Source organism: Anolis carolinensis, unplaced genomic scaffold (genome assembly GCF_035594765.1).
Source record: "Anolis carolinensis isolate JA03-04 unplaced genomic scaffold, rAnoCar3.1.pri scaffold_9, whole genome shotgun sequence".
In the NCBI taxonomy this organism is placed as follows: Eukaryota; Metazoa; Chordata; class Lepidosauria; order Squamata; family Dactyloidae; genus Anolis; species Anolis carolinensis.
This window is the reverse complement of record NW_026943820.1, coordinates 12,430,365-12,445,215: the sequence shown is the minus strand read 5'-3', so window position 1 is coordinate 12,445,215 and position 14,851 is coordinate 12,430,365. Positions and strand designations below refer to the sequence as shown.

The 14,851-nt window shown below is 40.2% G+C and overlaps 1 long non-coding RNA gene across 4 annotated transcripts in view; it reads left to right on the top strand.

Annotated features, from left to right (window-relative positions):
• Window positions 1-2,254: 2,254 nt before the first annotated feature.
• The window catches only part of LOC134293688 (uncharacterized), a 453,696-nt gene continuing 441,099 nt past the window's right edge, over window positions 2,255-14,851 (top strand). For 2 of the 4 annotated variants that reach the window (XR_010000647.1, XR_010000648.1), the window contains exon 1: window positions 2,261-2,443. This is a non-coding gene — a long non-coding RNA (uncharacterized LOC134293688). Of the gene's footprint in view, window positions 2,444-14,851 lie in introns of all 4 variants that reach the window. The other 2 variants (XR_010000646.1, XR_010000649.1) reach the window with 2 other exon arrangements.

The following is a 14,851-nucleotide window of genomic DNA, read 5'->3' as shown; positions in this document are numbered from 1 at the left end:
AAAATCCACGAAATACAAATGGCAGTGCAATCCTTGCTATTTGTATTCCGTGAGTTTATTTTGAATTGATTAAGGAACAAACTTTCAATCTCATCTTTTATTATTATTTTGTGCTTCAAAAGCAAATCTAAAAGTTTAGTTCTCACCCAAACCAATCTTTTCTGGACACCGTTCACTATATTAATATGCTAGTGTTGGCTGCGGTGAACAAAACTGTCATTTTTGATTTCTTCAGCATTCAGTGGTGCTAAAATCTTGGGTTATTTTGGTCTCATTTATAAAGTAGCACCCTAAAATTGGGGCAAATGTATATGATTGCTAACTTGTGTCATTTCCTATTATGCCCAGCTGCAATGGCATGATGGCTTCTTCCATCATATTTGCTGCGCCATCATTCATACACACACACACACAATCAAGAAAGCCATAGCTCTGAGTTTGCAAGAGCTCAGCAGAGTTAGAATACCAGAATCATTGAATTTGAGAGCCCTAAGGGGCAACTAGTCATATCCCCTGCAATACAGGAAACATAAAACTAAAAGATGTCCATCTGACCTCTGCTTAAGGACCTCTAAAGCTGGAGAGTCTGCCAGCCTTCAATACATTCATTTCCAGTGTTGGTTATTGGTTTCTGGAAGTTAAGGAGTCTCTCATTCATAAAGTTGCCATAAATAGGAATGAATTTGACATCAAGCAAGATCAAGGAGAAATATCATATTGACTTCTCATTTAAACATGCTTAGATTGGACTTATTGGTCTCAGTGGAACTGAATTTAGCCACAAGTAGTTTAACCTCCATTTATTTCTAGTGATCTGTTCTAAGCATGATCCAGTCTGGATCCAATCCATAGTGAATATGTGATCCCTGTGTTGCCCATCTTCTATTATTTTGGTTGGGTATGCAAACGGTTTTTAGAAGGTATTTTTTTTTCTGCAGCTTTCAGGTTTCCAGAGGAGAACTGTTCCAGTTTTTAATCTTCAGGGAATCAGCTTGAAAACAAATTCACTTGGTCTCCTTTGTACTCGTATATTTCCAAAAACAAAACAAAAAGACCCAATCTTCTTGCCAATTTGCATCACTGTCCTTTTAGATTCATACTAGAAAGGGACGAGCAGATTTTGTGTGACGTTGCCTGGTGTTGTTGATTCCACCATGGAGAATGCAGAGCAGAGGGAAAGGAGAGTGAAGGGTGTATTTATCCTGTTCGTACTTGTCCCAAGGGTTTTGACATATTTGTTGATGTGGAAAACTCAGCACAAATGTTCACCATTTTGGAAATGACTGGAGGGAAGGCCAGTTTCCCAGCTTCTAAGTCTTTGTTGTGATACGTGCCAAGCTTTGGATCAGTCTGGTATGTATGTAATGGCATTAAACAGTTGCACAATATTTAGGTAAAGGTAAGGGTTTTCCCCTGAAATTAAGTGTAGTCGTGTCCAACTCTGGGGTTGGTGCTCATCTCTATTTCAACGCCGAAGAGCCGGTGTTGTCTGTAGACACCTCCTAGGTCATGTGGCCGGCATGACTGCAAGGAGCGCTGTTACCTTTCTGCCAGAGTGGTACCCATTGATCTACTCACATTTGCATATTTTCGAACTGCTAGGTTGGCAGAAGCTGGGGTTAGCAGCAGAAGCTCACTCCGCTCCCCGGATTTGAACTGCCAACCTTTCAGTTAACAAATTCAGCAGCTCAGTGGTTTAATCTGCTGCTCCACCGGGGGCTCCTGCACAATATTTACTGGGATTAAATAATTGCTGATGTGTTTTCTGTGCTTGCAACCACTGAAATGCCAAAAAACCTCTTCCAATACTCATTTCACTTAGAAATTATAGAAGATTTTTTTAAAAATATATATAGTTGAGAATCTGAACCAGGATTCTGGGAGCTGAGGTCCAAAAGTAACTTTACTAAGCTTGGAAATTCTGGTCTGCGTTGTTTCTCTTGAGTCATTGATGGTAAATAATATTACACCAATAGCTGAGATCCTATATTGAAGAAAGAGAGCATAATCACTTTCTGTTCGTGGAGTGATGTGGCAGTTGTGCAACGCTGCCGGTATATTTGTACAAAATTGTAACATACACATTGCACAACTGTGCAAACACATTATCGGTGCATGTTCTGGTTATTGGAGGAATATATGGTATCTATATCAAGCGGTGCACCCAAAGGCCTTCTTGTATTCATCGATGTGCAAACATTTGGGAGACATCGGCCTGGGTTTTCCTCCTCCATGCAACGGATGGAGATGTGATCTGACTTTCCATTTCTTCGCCTTTTGTTTGGTCGATTATTTCAATGGTCTGGACTGTTTTTGTATTCCAATCCACTCCCTAGCTGTCCTTCATTAAAATGGGAAGCCCGTATCGCATGCATTCTGTGGCGATGTTAGAAAACACGCTGCGAGGACCTTAGAGGATTTCAATCCTGGTCCTCTGTCGTAGGTGAGATTATTTTTAACTTGCTCCTTTGACCTGTCGCATTCTCAGCTTGGGATTTAAAGTCTATTCTTCCCATAGTACAAAATGTTTTGGCTCTGCTGCAGGGTTTTCTTTTCCCTTTTTGTTTTTGGGAGGGCAAAGTAGTGAAGGCAGCAGGCAGCAGAGGCAAGCAACCAATCTTATTTATTATTATTATTTTTAAAATTAACGGTTTCCACAAATGGAATTCCTGGGTCATAAGGTGTTGATGAAAGCTTGGCCTCCAGTAAACTAAGTTCTGTATATAGAGCACTGCTTCCCTCTTGGGCTTTTTTTTTTTAAATAACAATAACAGCGCTTGCATATAAATAGCATTGTGATGACTTCCCTGGAGAGGCGCAGTTTGGAAACAGAGTTTATAGCAGATGCATCAAGGCTGAAGCAAAGAGTTTGGTAAAAACGGTGGCTCAAAAAGAAGGGAAAGGGGTGTAAGTTAGTTTCAAGAAAAAACATGGAGCTTTCATCACCCTTCTGTGTAATTGGCCCCATTGCTGAACTGCTCTTATGGTCAAGAAATTATTACTTCTATTGTCTCTAACTGCAATGGGAATAAGAGGCTGCGCACACAGCTTGTTCCTCTTCCTCCATTTTGGCACTCCCTAGATGTTTAACAGATGTATCAGAGGTCCCATGGGGCTTTGTAGTTGCACATGGGACAGGGAATGCAGCTACACTTGTGCATGACATAAATACGAGGGTTGAATGAAAAGTAATGCCTCCACCTTCATTACTTGGGTGGGAATATTTTAATAAATCAAACAAGGAAATAATCCTTAGAATGTGCTCTTTAACTACCACTATTCACTTTTCCACATAATCACCAGACAATTGGATACATTTCTGCCAACAATGAACAGGTTTTCTGAAGCCGTCATGGAAGAAGTCGACACTCTGTTTCTGCAACCAGCGTCTCACAGTACCCATCGTACACACCTTCCAATGTTTTGTTTGTGCTTTTTATCACGGTATTTTATTTATTTATTTATTCATTCATTCATTATTAAGGGGTGCTTTTCTTGTGCTTTTGGTGCTTAAAGGCAGAAGGGGGCTGGAATAAATGGCCCAAGGGATCTCTTCCAAACCCTCTTTATTATTTTTATGATGATGATGATGATAATGATAATGATGATGATGATGATGATTAACATTGAGGCTGGGTGGCCATCTGTCAGGTGTGCTTTGCTTGTGCTTTTGGTGCTTAAAGGCAGAAGGTGGTTAGACTAAATGGCCCAAGGGGTCTCTTCCAACCCTGGTTATTACAGTATTATTATTATTATTATTATTATTATTATTATTATTATTATTATTGGGCGGCTATCTGTCAGGAGTGCTTTGATTATGTTTTGGTGCACAAAGGCAGAAGAGGGTTGGACTAGATGGCCCAAGGGGTGTCTTCCAACCCTCTTTATTAGTTTGATGATGATGATGATGATGATGATGATGATGATGATGATGATGATTAACATTGAGGCTGGGTGGCCATCTGTCAGGGGTGCTTTGCTTGTGCTTTTGGTGCTTAAAGGCAGAAGGGGGTTGGACTAGATGGCCCAAGGAGTCTCTTCCAACCCTGATTATTACAGTATTATTATTATTATTATTATTATTATTATTATTATTATTATTATTGAGTGGCTATCTGTCAATGGGTGCTTTGATTGTGTTTTGGTGCACAAAGGCAGAAGGGGGTTGGACTAGATGGCCCAAGGGGTGTCTTCCAACCCTCTTTATTAGTTTGATGATGATGGTGATGATGATGATGATGATGATTATTATTAACATTGAGGCTAGGTGGCCATCTGTCAGGGGTGCTTTGATTATGTTTTGGTGCCCAAAAGCAGAAGTGGCTTGGACTAGATGGCCCAAGGGGTCTCTTCCAACCCCGGTGTTTTGGGCTTCAATTCTCACACCTACTGGCTGTTAGGAATTGTGGGAGTTGAAGTCCAAAACACCTGGAGGGCCCAAGTCTGCCCATTCCTGATCTAGTGTGATGAAGTATTTTGGCAGAGAAGACAAAAGATCTTGTCAAACTACAGCTCCCAGGATTCCATAGCATCGAGCCATAGCTGTTACAATAGAATCAAACTGCATCAATTCTTTGTGTTTTCTTGGCAAGAGTTTCAAGCTACATTCTATGGCAATGTAGATGGGGCCACAGATTGAAATTAGTTGACCCCATAGGAATGAAGCATATAACAGAAATAGCTAAAATAATGGCAACAAGAGACATCAAATTTCTGCTGGATTAGATGACCCATGACAAGGTGATTGTAACTCAGTGTCATTTCGGGTACAACATGGACTGCCACCACTTCCCAAATAGTTTCAATTATCCATTAAAAAGCCAATAATTGCCACCATTTAGCTTGCGTGAGCATGTTATCTCTTGCAAAGAAAGCGAGCAAATTATGATAACACGATGATTGTTATAATACAAATGGTGCTAATTCGAGGCTTTTAAAGGTACAAATGCACAGCTCATAAACATCATGTTCTCATTAGTCACCTAACAGTAAAACATGACAGAAAGGAGGTATTTCATCTTTCTTGGAAACAGAGCGGTTCAAAGTCGAGATGGCTAATGATCAATTCGCGGAAGGAGGGAAAAAAATGTCAGCTCAACAAACAGGATTCTCCAGGAAACACAAAGGACAGGGCACAGAAAACAATACTGGCTCTGGGAAATTTCTAAGAACAGCAATATTTTGTTCTTAAAGAGAAACCCAAAGTATTTGGTATCTGGAGCAAAGAATAGGACTGAGGACACTTCTAGAATCATAGGATCATAGAGTTGGAAGAGACCTCATGGACCATCCAGTCCAACCCCTGTCAAGAAGAAAGAAATCACATTCAATGCACCCCAATAGATGGCCATCCAGCCTCTGCTTAAAAGCTTCCTAAGAAGGAGTCTCCACCACACTCTGGGGCAGAGAGTTCCACTGCTGAACAGCTGTCACAGTGAGGAAGTTCTTCCTAATGTTCAGATGGAATCTCCTTTCCTATAGTTCAGGGGTTCTCAAACTAAGGCCCTTGGGCTGGATGCGGCCCTCCAAGGTCATTTACCTGGCCCCTGTCCTAAACTTTAGACTTAGTGTTGACCTAAGTCTACCTGGTCTTTGGAGGACTCTTTGCTTACCTGTGGTCTTATGAGATCATCTAGATGGTCTTTGAAGGTCTCTTTGCTTAGCTACAGCCTTATGAGCCCATCTAGATGGCCTTTGAGAGTCCCTTTCCTTACCTATGGTTTTATGAGATTGTCTAGATGGCCTTTGGGGGCCCCTTTCCTTAGCTATGGTCTTATGAAACCATCTGGATGGTCTTTGAGGGTCCCTTTCCATATTTATGGTCTTCTGATGGCCTGATGAGATTATCTAGATGGCCTTTGAGGGTCCCTTTCCTTACCTATGGTCTTATGAGATCATCTAGATGGTCTTTGGAGGTCTCTTTGCTTACTGATGGTCTTATGAGATCATCTAGATCAGGGGTCCCCAAACTAAGGCCCTCCAAGGTCATTTACCTGGCCTCTGTCCTAAACATTAGGTTTGGGGTTGACCTAAGTCTGAAATGACTTGAAGGCACACAACAATAACAATCCTAATTTTGGACTATTTCATCATAGTCCGGCCCCACAACAGTCTGAGGGAGTGTGAATCTGCCCTCCACTTAAAAAGTGGACCCCTGCTGTAGTTTAAAGCCATTGTTCCACGTCCTAGTTTCCAGAGCAGCAGAAAACAAGCTTGCTCCCTCCTCCTCATGACATATTTATACATGGTCCTCATCATGTATATAACAGCAGAATGAGCGTCCGCTGTTAGCCCCAGCTCCTGCCAAACTAGCAGTTCGAAAACATGCAAATATGAGTAGATCAATAGGTACCGCTCCGGCGGGAAGGTAACAGCGCTCCATGCAGTCATGCCGGCCACATGACCTTGGAGATGTCTATGGAAAACGCCTGCTCTTCGGCTTAGAAATGGAGATGAGCACCAACTCCCAGAGCCAGTCACGACTGGACTTAACGTCAGGGGAAACCTTTACCTTTTTTACCCCAGCATGTCTTCTCTCAGCTTTCTCTTCTGCAGGCTAAACATGCCCAGCTCTTTCAGCCACTCCTCGTAGGACTTGTTCTCCAGACCTTTGATCATTTTACTCGCCCTCCTCCGGTAGGCTGTTAGGAATTGTGGGAGTTAAGAGTCCAAAACACCTGGAGGGCCCAAGTTTGCCCATTCCTGTTCTATGGTGTAGACTCACCCTTAGGAAGCCAATAGGTCTATCCAAGCTGGACCTGTAACCACCAGTGTTAGTTTTGAACACCAAAAACAAAGGCATGCTGAATGATAAGCAGATTATATCTATATCTCTATATCTATATACATGCTAATGTGAGTAGATCAATAGGTACCGCTTCGGTGGGAAGGTAACGGCACTCCATGCAGGCATGCCGGCCACATGACCTTGGAGGTGTCTACGGACAATGCCAGCTCTTCGACTTAGAAATGGAGATGAGCACCAACCCCCAGAGTCGGACACAACTGGACTTAACATCAGGGGAAACCTTTACCTTTACCTATATCTATATATATAAAACAGTGATGGAATCCTGGCACCGAGCAAAACAACAAAACTAAACACCCCCCAACCTCGAAATTTCACAACACAATCCATCATCCACAGGACCTAAAAAACCCAAAAACCGGAGCTGTTCAGTGCAATTCCAATGGGCCATAGTAACGCATGGCAGGGCACAGCTAGTATCTAAATATATCTATATGATAGGTGCATGGAGCGCCGTTACCTTCCCGCCGGAGCGGTACCTATTGATCTACTCACATTGGCATGTTTTCAAACTGCTAGGTTGGCAGGAGCTGGAGCTAACAGCGGGCGCTCATTCCGCTCCCGGGATTTGAACCTGAGACCTTTTGGTCTGCAAGTTCAGAAGCTCAGTGCTTTAGCACACTGTGCCACCAGGGGCCGCCATCTATATGATAAGAGCATAAATAATCTAGGCATGAGCATTAACCATTACCAGCATTTATATTTGACAGCATGTACACATTAAAGCGATGGCTGCTCCGTGTGGGTATGTTACATAATGGTGTAACACTGAACCATTCTATAAATAGCTTTAACGTCCCATTTCTGGAAATGGCAAAGGTAGTTCAAGCGGCGTTGGCATCATTAAGCCATTGCAAAATGCCGGCATAAGAGCACCCACTGCACATTTTACAACCCACGATCCCTTCCTTTTCTTTGATGTTTTCGCCTAGAGTACAAAGCATCTAAACACGACCCGATCTATTATATTTGCAGCTCCATCGCAGCCGCTGAATGCCTCTCCCCCCAGGCACCAAGGACCCAAATAACACACAAAAGGCAGAGCTTAACAGAAGTGGTTCAAGATGTTGCCATCCATTTCTGTTACTCTCCCGGTTAAATATCTACCCTGTGGGTTTGATTTTAGGGTCTGCTTGTTTTAAGCTGGACATTTACACAGGTGCTAATGTTAATTTAAGTACTTGGGAGACAGTGCTGTAACTTGAGATGCTGAAATTTTTCTTTCTCTGTCTCCTAAATGGTGTTTTTCTCCCTCTCCTCTTTCCCTAGCTGGGCATTATTTTTAATTCACTTTTAATTCACAGTCATCTCCAACATCCTTTGGGAGCCGAGGTCACTTATACTACTCAACTTGAAAGTCTGATGTATCTACAATAGACCAGAGTGTTAAAAGATTCCCAAAAGACATACTGTATATACTTGAATATAAGCCTAGTTTTTCAGCCCTTTTTGTAAGACTGAAAAAGCCCCCCTCAGCTTATACTCGGGTGAGGGTCCTGGTTGGCTTATATTTGGGTCAACTTATACTTGAGAAGATATGGTACATTTATTATTTTTCTCTATTATTATTGGTATTATTACATTTATTATTTTTCTCTATTATTGTTGCTACTATTACATTTATTTTACTCTATTTTTATTATTATTAATACATTTATTATTTCACTCTGATCTTATTATTATTACATTTATTATTTTCCTGTATTTATTATTACATGTATTATTTTACTCTATTATTATTAAAAGCATACATAAGGGCATTTACATTGAAGAAGATGAGAATAATGATTTAATCATAGTTGGACTGTCTTATCTTAAATTTGAGCTTTATGTAAATATCCAAAAACATTTAACCTACTGATGCCTCAATTAATGTAATTTTATTGGTATCTATTTTTATTTCTGAAATTTACCACTCTGGGCTTATACTTGAGTAAATGTTTTCCCGGTTTTTTTTTGTGGTAAAATTAGGTGCCTCGGCTTATATTCGGGTCGGCTTATACTCGAGTATATACAGTATACTAGAAAATGAGTATCCAATGTAAGTCACTGTTGAAGGGTAAGTATATAGCGACTATTTTTTGGGGCAAACAGAGGCTGAATTTCATACTACTGGAAAACCCTTGGTTCCAACCCAAAGTTGGCTTCACGCCTATAGAAATGTTATCATATGGACAAAAAAACCCAACAATTTTCAGGGGAGAAAGTGCACAGCAGATTCATAAATGGATAAACTATAGAAATACAATGACCATACACATTTGACACATAGGCCCTAGTGATTTGTGTTCATGGATGTGCCCTCCTGGGTTGAAGATGGAAATGAATGCAGTTTTCAGTAGGAAAGCCATTTGTTGTTTAATTGTTCAGTCAATAAACAACAACCTTGTGACCTCATGGACCATCCCACGCTAGAGCTCGCTGTCCACGTCACTGAACTCCTTCAAGGTCAAGCCAGTCATTTCAAGGATACCATCCATCCACCTTGCCCTTGGTCAGCCCCTCTTCCTTTTTCCTTCCATTTTCCCCAGCATCATGATCTTTTCCAAGCTTTCCTGTCTTCTCATGATGTGGCCAAAATACTTCAACTTTGCCTCTAATATCCTTCCCTCCAGTGAGCAGCTGGGCATTATTTCCTGGAGTATGAATTGGTTGGATCTTCTTGCGGTCCAAGGCACTCTCAGGATTTTCCTAAAACACCACAGTCCAAAAGCATCTATCTTCCTTCCTTCACTCAGCCTTCCTTATGGTCCAGCTCTCACATCCATAGGTTACTACAGGGAATACCATTGCTTCGTTGCCAGTGTGATGTCTCTACTCTCCACTATTTTATCAAGGTTGGCCATTGCTCTCCTCCCAAGAAGGAAACATCTTCTGATTTCCTGGCTGCAGTCTACGTCTGCAGTAATCTTTGTGCCTAGAAATACAAAGTCTGTCACTGCCTCCAAGTCTTCTCTCTCTTTTCCCCAGTTATCAGTCAGTCTGGTTGCCATCATCTTGGCTTTCTTGATGTTTAACTGCACCTTTCTTCTTTCACCTTGGTTATAAGGCACCTCAGTTCCTTTTCACTTTCAGCTATCAAAGTGGTATTGTCTGCATATCTAAGGTTGTTAATGTTTCTTCCAGCAATTTTAACTCCAGCCTTGGATTCATGCATTTATGCTTTTGAAAAGTATTGTGTGGAACAACATTTGAATAATAGGTAAAGAAGTCCACTGCATACATTTATGAAATGTAGGAGCTGACGATCAACACTAGGTGGATTGAAGGTCTTTCTAGTTCAACATAAAGGTAAAGGTAAAGGTTTTCCCTGACGTTAAGTCCAGTCGTGACCGACTCTGGTGGTTGGTGCTCATCTCCATTTCTAAGCCAAAGAGCCGACGTTGTCCATAGACACCTCCAAGGTCATGTGGCCAGCATGACGGCATGGAGCACCGTTACCTTCCCGCTGGAGCTGTACCTATTGATCTACTCACATTAGCATGTTTTCGAACTGCTAGGTTGGCAGAAGCTGGAGCTAACAGCGGCCACTCATGCCGCTCCCGGGGTTTGAACCTGAGACCTTTCGGCCTGCATTTCAGCAGCTCAGTGCTTTAACACACTTCACCACCGGGGCTCCAGTTCAACATACTGGTCACATATTGGTCAATTAGTTGCTGATAGGAAACTAACAAGTGGAGTATAGTACCATGTTTTGGCTACCCTTCTTAGCAACTGGTCTAAAGAAAAGAAGGAATAAAGTGAAGGAATAAAGTGAAGGAAGGAAGGAAGGAAGGAAGGAAGGAAGGAAGGAAGGAAGGAAGGAAGGAAGGAAGGAAGGAAGGGAAGAATGTAGGTAGGTGTTGGTCAAAATGCAGTTCAAAATGATACTCTATGGAGAACTCTATGGAGTATCATACACAGTATGACCACTGTATCCATGTGACCAGTATCTTCCATTTCATTTAACCACAGTTAACAAAATATATAATCTCTAGGCATTTTCTAGGTCCTCCTGTGCAATTCTACAGTATTATTAGGATAGAAATCCTTCCTTTCAATAGAGTTCTCCATGATCCACAGTTATATGTATCTATGTGAAGTTTGAGAACCTATTTCCTACAAATTCAAGGGTCAACTATATTTTAATACACCTATGTGAAAAAAATTTCTATAAACATCTGTGCAAATTTCCATGCATTATAGCAGTATTTAATGGACAATGAAATCTAGGGAGAAGGACATGACACATCTGTCAATCCGCAGTCTTGATTACATTTTTTGGCAAGCAGCAAAAGTTTCCTTATTCAGGCTTTAGAAGTGGATTAGGCCACGGCTGGATCTTCTTGTAATCGCATTTGTGGACTGATGTTTTCTCCTTGCGGATGCTGCCGGACTGTAGATTTCACATTTTTCCATCCCATTAGGTATTCAAAAGCACCTAGAAATGTTCACGAGGGAGAAAATGGTTTTGGTAACAGGTGCCTGGAAATGAGAGCTCTTACGCATTTTGAATTTCAGCTTTAACAAGAGATGTTTTATAGCAAGGCTGGGCAGATGAAGACCTCCAGATGTTACTAGAAGGCATCTCTCATTGGTTTGGCCAACTTGGATGATGGGATTCTCAGTCAACAAAGTCCCGAGCGCCACACTTTGTTTGCAAATTTTCTTGTTATGATGTGCTTTATAGACAACTCTGACTTCTGGATGGAAATAATTACTAAAGATATAGAAATGAGATTAGAAAATATATTGTTAAGGAACATTCAAAAAAGAAAATCAACCAAATGGGAAATGTATCATTAAAAACGTATTAATAATATGGAATAAATATAAAAACCACTTCATTAAAGAGAATTCTAAAATAATGCCAGTGATAATGGAGAAGAAATTTCCTAAAAACTTAAAAAATGTAATGGATAAGGAATTGAAAAGGAAGAAATTAGACAAAATTGGAAGATGGGGGGGAACAAATAAAGGAGAAAAACAACATAAAGGGAATCCTAGGTGATTTAAATATATCATGGCTTCATTGAGTCCAATTAGATAAATGGTTCCAAAATTGGCAAAGAAAGAGCTGGGAGGAAAGAGAGCCAACAAAATTTGAAAATATAGTATTAAAAGAACAGACTAAAGAGGGAAATGAATATCCGAAAGGGATAACCAGTATGATATATAAAATATTAATAGAGATTAAAGGTGGGAGGAAAGGGATATTAACAAGGGAAATATGGGAGGAAGAACTGGGAATAAAAGTAGGAGAAAGAAATTGGGAAAATTATGGAAAGCAAGGCATCTCAAAAATTTATCAATTAGAATAAAAGAAAACTACTACAAGATAGTATGGAAGTGGTATTTGACCCCAATAAAGATATATAATATGGATAAGAGTTGTTCAGAAAAATGTTGGAGGGGTTGTCAAGAAAGGGGGACATATATTCATATGTGGTGGGAAAGTAAGTATGTATAGAATTTTTGGGGGAAGGTCACAGTAGAAATAGAGAGTATCATGAAGAAAAAAATTAATACAAACCCAGCGACTATACTATTATCTATTTATAATACAGATGAATGGAAAGAAAATGAAAAGAATTTGGTAACAATGTTGCTAATGGCTGCAAGGTTATTAATAGCAAGGAATTGGAAAGGGGAGGTGGAAATTAAAATAGACGATTGGTACAAGGAAATTTGGAAATTAGCAATAAATGATAAATTAACATGCAATTTAAATGTGAAAAAAGGCCTAAGAAAAATGACTTTGAAAGTATATGGAAAAAATTTATTGAAGAAACATTAAGGAGAGAAGATGGGAATCAACCACCACCAGAAGAAATGAGGTTCTGGTTGGACTATAAAGAAATGGACTCCAGTGAACGGGTAGAACACTGGGGGAAGGAAAAGACATAATTATATGAATTGTAAAGATTTTCTTTTTTTGTAACAAAATTAATAGTAATGTAATTTAAAAAATATTCAAAAAAAATAGACAACTCTGACTTCTGATGACCCTGAGGATTTCTTTCTTTCTTTTTCTTTCAAGATGTATCCATTAGGACTGTGTAAAATTTTGTTTGTAATTCGTTTGTCGTATCTATTTTGTCAGATTTGTACATACATACGAAGCAATATTAAGAAACGGGAGGGGTGGCCAAGCAAAAAACTTAAGATTCAAAACAGCAACCTATGACTTTTGGAAGAGTTATGTAAGTCTCATATATAGGTCTCAATTGTGGGTGCTGCTTCTCCCCCAAAAGGGCTGGGTTTGTTTCACCCAAAGGGCCCCGAGGAGGATGGCAAGGCCAGAGCAGAGTGGAGGGAGAAGCTCTGTTCTTTCCACAAAGGGGACAGGAGGGAGGTAGGGATGTGTTGTAGTCCAGCCTGTGATAGTGTCTGATGGGTCTGATGTCAATGAGGCTTCTGGGCCTGGGTCTGATCGCAAAGGGGATGATGGTTATATTGAAAGGCCTGGCTTTGATCCTGTTGACAGGCCTGTGCTTGGCAGGCTTGCTTTTGAGCCGGAGGTTTCTCCAGAACAGAGAGAGGAGAGTCAAGACACATTCCTGAGAGGGGCCAATTTTCTGAGGAGGATTTGTCAGATGCAGATGTAGAGGTTAATGAGTTTAAAGATAGATGGCAAGACTTTTGTAAACAAAGAGAGTTCACAGGTTCTTCAAAGGTCAGATTTCAAGAAAAGTGGGAAGGTAAATTATCTGGTGGGGAAGTGAAATGGAATGTGTTTTTCTCACTGCAGGAGGCTCTTTAAGAGAAAGGGAAAAGCCGTTTGCTTCATTGGTAATTCATGCCAGTTCATGCTCCAGTGGATGTGTGAAACATTTTGAAACTTGAGGGAGGCAGATAACAGTTGTAAATGAGTTCTACCCTTGTATGAAGTTTTATCTTGATAGCTCTAAAAATGAGGGAGAAAGGAGCCCTGGAAGCTTCCTCCCCCCTTGCACAATTACCAAACAAAAAAATAACAAAACATTCATTATATCATTATACAGTAGAGTCTCACTTATCCAACGTTCTGGATTATCCAACGCATTTTTGTAGTCAATGTTTTCAATGCATCGTGATATTTTGGTGCTAAATTCGTAAATACAGTAATTACTACATAGCATTAATGTGCAATGAACTACTTTTTCTGTCAAATTTGTTGTATAACACGATGTTTTGGTGCTTAATTTGTAAAATCATAACCTAATTAGATGTTTAATAGGCTTTTCCTTAATCCCTCCTTATTATCCAACATATTCACTTATCCAACGTTCTGCCGGCCCATTTATGTTGGATAAGTGAGACTCTACTGTAGTTACAATACAGACCCATTACGATATTTTGGAAACACTTTAGAAATGATTTGCCACTCCCCTAATTTCGTAATGAGTGTTGAAACATTGTTTTTCATTGATCGCACAGGCCTGGTATCCATACAAAGCTTGCTTCCTCTGAGTTTGAGAGAGTGTGACTTGCCAAAGTGCTTCCAAATATTCAAACCATGGTCTTCCAGTGCTGCTTCTCTTTCATCAAATCTTAAAAAGCCACTTTTCACAAAGCTAATTTACTTGCAGACTTTTGGTATAATTACATACAAACAGCACTTCCCTGTGATAGCGCTTTGAAAGAGTTTCTCCCTCCTTTCTTGGCTGACAACTTTGAGAAGACATTCCGATTTCCTTTAAACAAGAAAGAAAATTAATTAATGGAACTGGTTGTCAATTCCAATGATAATTATAATTCAAAACAGGTTGCTCTTTGAAGCGTGCCTTTCAAATATAGTCCCCCGAAAAGGAAGTTTGGTTGTGTTCTGCTTTTGAATTGTTAATGGAGTAAAACATCATTGGTGTTGCGGCATTCTACTGTATCTATGCTGTGGCTAAAGACAATACGATTGCGGCTTTTTTTGCATAATATTTTGTCACTATCTTCTGCAAGTGCGGTCCTATATAGTATAGCCACCTCCCTATGACATCAAGAAGGGACCACGACAATCTAGTAATGTCCCAATGTTGATCAATGCTGTCACTGAATAGATTCTTCTTCAAATGTTACCTCCACATTTGT